The sequence below is a fragment of the Cebus imitator genome, unplaced genomic scaffold (assembly GCF_001604975.1).
Source record: "Cebus imitator isolate Cc_AM_T3 unplaced genomic scaffold, Cebus_imitator-1.0 Scaffold196, whole genome shotgun sequence".
Classification (NCBI taxonomy): domain Eukaryota; kingdom Metazoa; phylum Chordata; class Mammalia; order Primates; family Cebidae; genus Cebus; species Cebus imitator.
Genome location: NW_016107511.1, coordinates 1,564,940 through 1,574,287, shown reverse-complemented (window position 1 = coordinate 1,574,287; position 9,348 = coordinate 1,564,940). Strand labels below are relative to the sequence as shown.

General features: G+C 50.7%; 2 pseudogenes across 2 annotated transcripts; both read right to left on the bottom strand.

The window, feature by feature from the left end:
- Positions 1–4,849: 4,849 nt before the first annotated feature.
- Positions 4,850–7,242, bottom strand: LOC108317012 (annotated as a pseudogene). The gene has a single exon (XR_001830551.2). The product of XR_001830551.2 is annotated as a glutamine--tRNA ligase-like (transcript).
- Positions 6,992–9,027, bottom strand: LOC108316984 (annotated as a pseudogene). The gene is made up of 2 exons (XR_005203212.1): positions 9,020–9,027; positions 6,992–8,878 (listed from the first exon to the last, which is right to left on the bottom strand). The product of XR_005203212.1 is annotated as a pre-mRNA-splicing factor SYF1-like (transcript).
- Positions 9,028–9,348: the final 321 nt, after the last annotated feature.

The window sequence follows — 9,348 nt, the reverse complement described above, 5'->3', positions numbered from 1 at the left end:
TGGATGGGTGGGTGGGTGGATGGGTGGATGGGTGGGTGGGTGGGTGGATGGATAACTATAGATGGGCATAACTTGGGGGAGGAGAGTGAGGGCCTCTGAAGGTACAGGATACAATTTGGCCTTAACTAATCACAGCCATTCATTTTCACAACATTGGTGAGATGTTTGCTCCTTAGCCCCCATAAGCTTATTAAGAGAGTATTCTAAGAAATTTAGCTACAGTTTTAGCAGACAAAGCCCAGGAAAGCTTCACCAGAGAGTTCTCCACCACAGCAATGCTCTGTGAATTCCTCTCATTAATTCAGTAAACAAGGGAATTTTGCAAAGTTTTTAATGGAAAATAACTACAGCCCTGATTTGGCTCCTTCTGAATTCTTACTGTTTCCTAATATTAAAAAAAAACCTTTAAAGGGCACCCATTTTTCTTGAGCAAATGACACAAAAAAGACTGCCTTTGCAGGTTAAATTCCCAGGACCTTTAGAGTTGGATTAAATGGCTGGTATATTGAGAAAAAAATTTTGTATTTTATATTTTTATCTTTTAATTTTATTTGTTCCATGAACTCTTTGAAGTCCTCTTGTATAATTACTCCTTTGAAAAACAAATGCAACTGAGTGAGTGAATCTAGAGGTTGAGGTTTAAACAAGTGACTTAAGAGAGGTTCTGGCCTGAGCTCTGAATTTTGCAAGTGTGATTCCTAACTTTTTTATAAACGATTTCTCCTGGAACAACTTAAATGTAAAGGCAAGTGTTACCTTTAGAAGGTACATTGTAGCTATAAAAGATACTGATTGCTTATGAAGGCAAAGTCTACCATTCTCATACTGGCCAGAGCTGTGGACGGTGGCTCCAACCTCTTTCAGCAAGGCCCGCTGAAGCCACCACCAAACAGGACCTCGTGGAGACAACACTCTCCCTGCTACCCACCTGGGCTTTCTTCACTCACCTCAGGGAATTTCTTTTTCTGCACATACACAGTGGTGGCCCCGTCAAAATACTTAGCATAGCCCTCCTTCAGGCTGTAAATCTTTCCTTTCTTATTAATCTTGATGTCTTTTCCACCAGTAAAAATTCACCAAGAGTCTAGCGAGTTGAAGAGAGATGCCAGGAAGAAGAGAAACTCCAGGAAACAGAAGCCCGCAGAATCATGAGAAGATGGGGCCTGCTGGCAGAGCTGGGACTCGGCCATGGTCACTCTGGAGCCTGCCCTTCATGAGTGGTAGAAAGACAGCGATAATATGAAGCCCACACAAGAAGCTCAAGCAGTAACACAGCAAGAGGGAGGACAATTCAAAGGGAAGAGGCCCATGGTCTTCCTTCTCTTTGTAACTTCTACTGTCAGGGGAGCCCCTTATTTATAAGGAACATGACTGTATTTATCTCCCAGGTTCTCACCCCCAGATTAAAGTTTTCAGAAAGACTTAGGCCATCAACAGTTAGAGGAGAAGTTGTACTAATGTGTGAAGGATGCATTTTGGCCATTAATTTGCGGTCCAGTTATTTTGTTTATGTTAATGATTCAATCTCAGAAACCATTAAAAGTTTCTGGAATCCCAACTACTCTTCCCTGGGAAAAAGAGGAAGTTCTTTCAATTGGAAATTGTGTTCACCGGGCATAAGGAAACAGCTGGTAAAATCTAAAGGAATCCTGAGACGTATTAATAAAATTGTGCTCAGCCCCTCTCTCCAGTCCCCTGATGCCACCATGGTCAACAGCTGCCGGGCATCCCTCAGACACCCCTTTATCTAGTTCTGGTGACAAAATGTGACCAGCTCGCAATGGATACCACCTGAAATGCTGTTGTCCCTGTAAGTCGCTAGGGGGAAAATCAGGGCCTAGAAACCAGATCCACTTTAATGGATGTCAAAGATTTTGAGAAAGTGAGAGACTCCAGAATGACAGCTCACAGCTGGCAGCTAGCCCAGAGGTTCCCAAGGAACATCAGAGATATTCCCAGAATACAAAGAGGAAAGGTCATGCTGTCCACGTTTGAAATAAGACAGTGACTAGGAGACTGAACAACTACACCTTCCTCTCTTCTAACAAAAATGACAACTGCTTCTTTACCAACGACTTCACTTTAATCTCCCTGGCTCCTAAATAAAAATTATTAAGATAACCACTCATTCATTGCACCCACTTCCAGGCAATATCCAATCCAGACCAATCCTCTGTTCCTCAAACCCTCTTTAGAATGGCCAAGGAAAATCCCATGGTTCCTCTCCCCCTGCCCAATAAATTGAACTTCTTTTTCTTACAGATGTGCATGTGATTGTCTTTGTCTCATGAGCTTTAACTTGCTGTGGGCATCTGTTGCTTTGGAGCAGCCCAGCATTGAGTTCTACTTCTGAAAAATGTCTTGACATCCCTTAAAGAGTTGGATGCCAGTCTAGGAAGATTAGTATCTGGGCCTCTTCTAGGCCAAGGTCAGGCATGTGCCTTAGCTTAAAAATTAGACACCCTCCCTAGGATTTGACACCTGAGTGAGAGGCACAGCACCAGGGTTGGTGTTCAGGACAGACTGGCCGTGTTGCAACACCAGGGACATGCTTCCTGCTTCCTGGGCCTCTCACCCTGCCCATTCCTAGCCAAGGCCCTCCGCTTTCTCACTGAAACAGAAGTTCCCTTATCCTAGTCGCAGGGCATGCGATGGCGGTATGGCTCGCTGTGTCCCTGCACTGTGGCTCAAACCTCTAGGAGGAGGCATGCAGTCAGGCAATCTGTGGGGCTCCCACCCCATGGCAGCATCTAGGTGTGAATGTTTACAGCTGAAGCCCCAGCAGGCGGATGTTACAGTGTGCTCCTTCACTTTATCTGTCGGTCCATAGGCGGCCTGCGTTAGAGCCCCTGCCTTCTCTTCTGCCATCCGCTGTTCAACGCTGGTGTGTTCTTCCATCAATATGTTCCTCTTGACATCCAGCTCCTTGTGTGTGTGCCCGCCAGGGTCTCAGGGATTTTATAGGCACAGGATGGGGGTGTGGCAGGTCAGGGTGGTCTTGGGAAATACAACCAAATGCCTGTCCTCACCTAGGTCCGTGGGCATAGGCCCAGGGGTGGAGCCCTCACCAGAGACCCTCCCAGCATTTCCCTGCCCCTCTTCTCGTATTGCCATCCATGTAGTAACTCCTTTCACTTAATTAAGCCAGGTTCGATTTTGCTCTTGCTTTTCAGCAAAAAGTGTGCAGATGCACAGCTGTCATCTGAAGAGTGGCACTCACTCTCCACCTGAATGGAGGAGCTCGTTCTGCATCAGGGTGGGTGAAAACGCCTTGGTTTGATCCACTCCCGGGGCTGAGGCAGGGACTCTCAGGCCCCCGGAATGTTGTTTCCATCATTTTATTAACGTGGAAAATATGTCCCTTTATTCTGATTGTGTGGTCACCAACAACCGCTGATTTTTAACGTGGACTCTCATGCACTCTGATAAGAGGGTCCCTGATGATCAGGCGCAGCTCCTTGTCACTGAGAAGCAACAACTCCTATTTATAAATGAATCCCTTGTCATTGAGCTTTATCCCACAATGGGGAGTTGGTTAACAGGAGGTGGTTATTCTGTGCCAGAACAATATGTGTGTTCTGACAAAATCAAATCACCAGCTCTGAAGACCCACAGATCTCACAGGCTGGGTTTGATCCACCAAAGAATGCTGCCTCCATCACTGCTGGCTGCCCTCCATGGCATTTCTATCTGTGACAACTGCCACCAGCTACGTCCACTGAACGTCAACATCCCAAACAGGCACTAAGCTTTGTGCACTCAGTCTTTGCTCAAATGTTCTTTATACTAGGGTGACTTGATCCAAAGGGATTTCAGGATAATACACGGAGATCAGGAAAGATTATGCTGTGGTTCATCTCTTCCTTTTGTCACGGTGACAAGCGCTGCTGCCCACCTATGTCTAGACTGGGCCCTGCTGTCATGTTTGAGGGTAGAAAGCAGGCTCTGTCTGTGCCTGGGAATCCTTGAGTTAGTTCCTGGAGTCAAAGCACCTCCCATTGTCTTTAGAACTAACTGCTCAGAATGTTCTTGGAAGTATTTTACTTGTACTCAAGAGCATTTGTTTTTGAAATTCGGTCTGATATAGTAGTTAAAGCACAGTCTGCCAGAGTGTGACACGTGACACCACCGGTCACCAGCTTGACCTCAGGCAACTTACCCTCTCTGTGCCTCCCTTTCCCCACCTGAACATAGAAATAATGGTAGGACCGACCTCACAGGGCTGCTGTCATGTTTAAATGCATTAATAGATGTAAACTCCCTAGGACAGGTACCTACATTCCTACAACTTATTAAGAATTATGTGTTAGCTGTTATTCTATAATCACCTGAGAGTAACATGTGTAAGCCATAGAATTTCTCAGGGTTTGCCGGCTTCTTTGAAAATAAAGGGAAACTGTGGCACTGGGAAACTGGCACAGCAATGGGTCTTGGTCTAATGGGTTTATAGGTGAAAAGATTCTATTTGAAAAGTTTCTCGATTTCCATACTGTAAACGCTGTTTTGTTAGTTAACTGCTCCATTTTGAAATTTGCAACCCCCTCTCTCTCCACGGATATAAACTGACATGTGAACTCCACAAAGGCTGCCATGTGTCAACGCTGTATCTCCACTGCCTGGAATGGTGCTGTGGGACATAGTACCTGCCCAATTCATCTAAGTGAACACAAGAGGTTTTGAAGTGGTCATTGGTCAACATTATCTGAGTTTTCACAAGACCTCAGTATACCTGGGAAAGCACTTCACAAGTGATAGACAAGGCATGCACTTTAAAAGCAAAATTCACAGAGCGTTCTACTGGACGGTGCTGCTCTAAAGAATTCATGCTTCTTCTTTTTTTAAAATTTAGCTGTTCTTTATTAACATGGAATTTGGGGTGGTGAGGGTAGCCCCAACCTCCGGGAGGACGAGGTAGGTTCACAGTGTTTCCAGCTCACACCTTTCCCGGGTCTTCCTTCAGTGACACAGTTCGGCTAAAAACAAGCTTTCCCTGATGGCTGTCTGGATCCACAGAGAAGTACCCAAGACACTCAAACTGGAACTCGTTGAAGGGTTTGCCAGGGCCACAGAGCAGTCCACTAATGCTGCCTCCACCATGCATAGTGATGCTGGGTTCAGTCACTTAAGAATCCACCAGGCACCTAGTAGGATCTTCAGGGTTCTTGTGCTGGAATAGTCGCTCATAGAGGCGAACCTGGCACATTAAAGGCTGTGACACCCAGTGAATAAAGGTCTTCGGCTTCTCTCCAGCATCCGCCCTTCTGCACGTCACCTCCAGACTCTACACAACCACTGGGGCCCTTGAACAACACGCTGCAGCTCAATGACGTAGCCTGTATGTCTCAGGCCTACAGGCTGGCCCCAAGCCAGGCGCTTAAAGCCTGGCTCTGGCTCCTCCTTGAAGTCAGTCCTCTCAATGAACACAATGGGTGCGAAAGGAACCTGATGGAAGCCTTTGGTCTCATCAGCTGGGAAGCTGGGCACCTGGATGTCCAAAGACTTGGCAGCGGGAAATTTGGTGATGATGACCCGTCGTGACTCCAGCACAGCCATGGCTCATGGGGCTGTGTCATTCAGCATATCACGCACACAGGCTTCTAGAAAATGTGGCTCCATTGTGGTCTGTGCCACTGCCACTCCCACCCAGGCACAGAAGTTGTTGATGCCCTCAGGTGGGAAGCCCCGCCGTCGCAGGGCCGTGAGTGTGAAGAGCCGTGGGTCATCCCAGTCCTGCACAGCACCAGTTGCTACAAGCCGGAGGACCTTCCTCTGAGAGGCAGCAGCGTAGTGCAGGTTGAGGCGGCCACCCTCTCACTGAACAGGGCAATAGACGTCCAGTGCATTGCAAAGCCAGAAGTAGGAAGAGCATTGGGCCTGGAATTCCCTGGTGCAGAGTAAGTGAGTGATGTGCTCAATGGAGTCACAGAGGCAGTGTGTGTAGTCGTAGGTGGGATAGATGCACCATTTGTCCCCTGTGCGGTGGTGTGGTGTATACTTGACTCTGTGGGCTACAGGGTCCATCTCGCCATCCTCCATCACCAGCTTCATCCTTAGTGTGGCCTCACCCTCTGAAGTGACTCCTCCATGGGACCATCTCTCCAGGGTGAGGGCAGAGGATTATGGCCTTTGAGCTCCTCCCCTCGCTGGTGACACACATAAGCCAGACCCCTGCAGATGAGCTCCACAGCCCAGGAATATAGCTGGTCAAAATAGTCAGAGGCATATGTCACTCTGTAAGGTGTGCAACCCAGCCAGGCCACCATGTCATAGATGGCAGGGAAGAACTTTGCTTCCTCCTTCTTAGGGTTGGTGTCATCAAAGCACAGAAAACAGATGCCATTGTTGGCCTTGGCATAGCCAAAGTTGAAATTGATGGCTTTGGCATGTCCAATATGCAAGATTCCATTGGGTTCTGGTGGGAACCGGGTACGTCGGTGCCCACCAGTAATCTCCAGGTGCTGCTTTAGCAGATTCATGGTGTGTGGAGTCATCACATAGCCTGGGGTCTTGTAGTTTTCACCAGGCTTGTGGAACTTAAGGGCCTCTCCCCGGAGCTGCTCCATCCGAGACAGGGTCTGGTCAGCAGTCTCAGCGTTCTCTATCACATCTTTTGCTGTCCTCGGGTCTGTTTCCTCCAGCCGCACTTTGGCCACCTTGGGCTTCTTCTCCAGATCAGCCACCATCTTGGGGCCCAGAAGGTGGAGGACCTGCATGTCCACTTCGTTCTTGATCATTTTGCCACCTGCCCACTTGAGCACAGCCCGAGCCTCTCCCATCAGCAGCCCCCACGTTGAAACGGTAACGTTCCACCAGGAGCTGGGGCCGGTGCTTGTTAATGGCAGCCTCCACAGCCTCCTCAATCTGCTCTGGGGTCACAGTGACACCCACGCCACATTCCTGCTCAAAGTCCGCAGTGTCAATGGGGTCCAAGGGGTGACTCCGCACATAGTCAAGGGCAGCGCTCAGCTGGGGCTCAGTGTGGGTCTTCTTACTGGCTATGCAGCTTACAAGGAAGGAGAGACGCCGGGTATCCCTGAGTCGGGAGGCCAAGCCATGTAACAGGGTCCCGGTAGCCTTGTCAATGGTGGAGCCCAGGGTCTGCTGAGCCTGGGTAGCGGCCTCGCGCAGCTGCGCGCTCGGAGTCTGGTTCTTGAGCGTCTCGCGGGCCTTCTGCTCGCTCAGGCCGAGACCAGTGAAGAACAACAGGGAGTCCAGAGCCGCCATTGCAGAGACACTGGAAACCAAAATTTTTTATTTTTTATTTTTTTTTTACAAACACGGCCGTATTGGGGGAAGGGAGGAGGGACGGGTCAGTCTTCTTTCAGGCTTCCGAACACGGCAGCTGGCACGCTCTGCTGCTCTAGCTGGACCTCGTTGGGTTCCAGGTCCATCTCGTCCTCGTCCTCGTCCTCGTCCTCGTCCTCGTCCTCGTCCTCGTCCTCGTCCTCGTCCTCGCCCAGCTGGATCTCCTCGGGGTTGACCTGCTTCGCCAGCTCTGCCAGCTCCTCCCTGGAGGCATCGCTTCTCACGAACAGGATCTTGCTCTGGGCACGCAGGGACTGGTCTCGCTCCGCCTCGGCTGCCAGCTGTTCAGCGCGCTGTTCCAACAGCTTCATGTCATCCATGCCGCTCTGCCCAGGGGCCAGGTCGGACACGGTGCCCGTGGCGCTGTCCGAGACCTTGAGCATCTGCCAGGTCATGAAGTTGACCTGCGTGTTGTATGTGGCCTGCACGCTCTGCCGGATGGGCAGCATGTCCTTGATGGCGTCTTCGTTGCCGTGCCGTACCTCAAAGTCCTTCCATGTCTTCCAGAACGCCCCGGTCGTCCGGGGGTCGCAGATCTAGGAGAAGAAGCTGTGGACGGCCCGGGCGCGGTCGATCCCCCCAGCTTGCACTCCATGTCCGCGAACCGCAGGCACATCTTAAGTGCATGCTCGTCCGACAGCACCTCGATGGCCTTCTGGTGGATGCTGCGGGTGTGGGTGACCCCGTAGATCTCGGCCGCCTGCTTGATGCGGATGTTGAACATGTCGTACTGCTGTGCAGGCTCCACGGCCCTGGTGGCGCGCTCCTACACGGCCATGGCGTGCCGGGCCAGGCCCCACTCCTCCAGCTGCGCATACAGCAGGTACAAGGTCTTGGCTATTTTGGTGGGTAGCGGTCCAGAGCCTGTTCGAAGAGGTCCCGTGCCCGCTCCAGCCTGCGGCCCCCGTAGCGGGCGATTAATTTGGTCAGGTAGGTGCTCCAGATGTCCGACACGTTGGGCCGCTTGAACAGCGAGATGCAGCGCTCGTACGCCTTGAAGCTCTTCTCGAAGTACTTGTGCTCCTCCAGGAACAAGGCGTAGTTGATGACGATCTGGGGTGTCGCGATGCGCAGGTCCGGGAGGCGGTCGTACACGGCCTTGGTGGACTGGAAGGTGCTGAGGCTCTCCTCCAGGTCGGTGAGTATGGACCACACCTTCAGTGACTTGCACACGCGGTTCTGCATGGGCTCTGAGCCGTCGAAGTACTCGGCCCGGCGGGCAGGCAGCTCCCTGGCCTTCCGCAGCAGCCGCAGGGCCTCGTCATAGTTCTCGTGCCGGAGCTCCAGCTCCCCGCACTGACACCATAGGCTTGCCAGGTCATCCACCTGCTTGAAGTTCACCTTGGTGGCCTTCTCCAGGATGACACGGGCATCGTCCAGCTGCCCATTGTCCTCATAAAACTTGGCAAAGGCCACCCACAGAATGTGGGGTTTGCCTGTGGCCTTGAAGGGATCCACCGTCTGCACAGCCTCTGTGTAGGTGTTGATGGTCTCCCGGGGGCGGCCCTGGTGCAGGGCGACAGGCTTATGCCACTCGTGCACGTGGTGTGGGTTCTGGTGCAGGGGCCGTCTCCTTGTGCATTTAATACTTCTGGGCAGAATCTAAATACTGGGTTCTCCTGTAGTTCATCTTTAGTTAGTTACTAAGAAAGGATATAAGAGACATGTGCCTTCTGGAAACAAGTAGAAGCAATCACCTGGGTCACGTCCCTACAAACCCATGAATGTCAGGGAGCCAGTTACAGCAGGAGATTCAGCTACTTGAGGCAGGTGACAGACCTTCCATTCCTCGCTGAAGATGGGGTTTGTGTTTTTGTTTTGCCCCCAGTAGTCGTCTGGTGTTTGCACTATAACAACAACAAGAAAATTTATCTTTATATACTCTTTGCACCTCCTTTTTTGAGATACAAATATTTGAGGGGAGAGAAGTATCTACGGCTATATATGGAAACAATGTGGTCAGATCTACATTAGGAAAGGTATGAGCTGTCTCCCTAGTGGCCATGGGGGTGGGCAGGGTGTGTATGTCTTTGGGCATTTGTT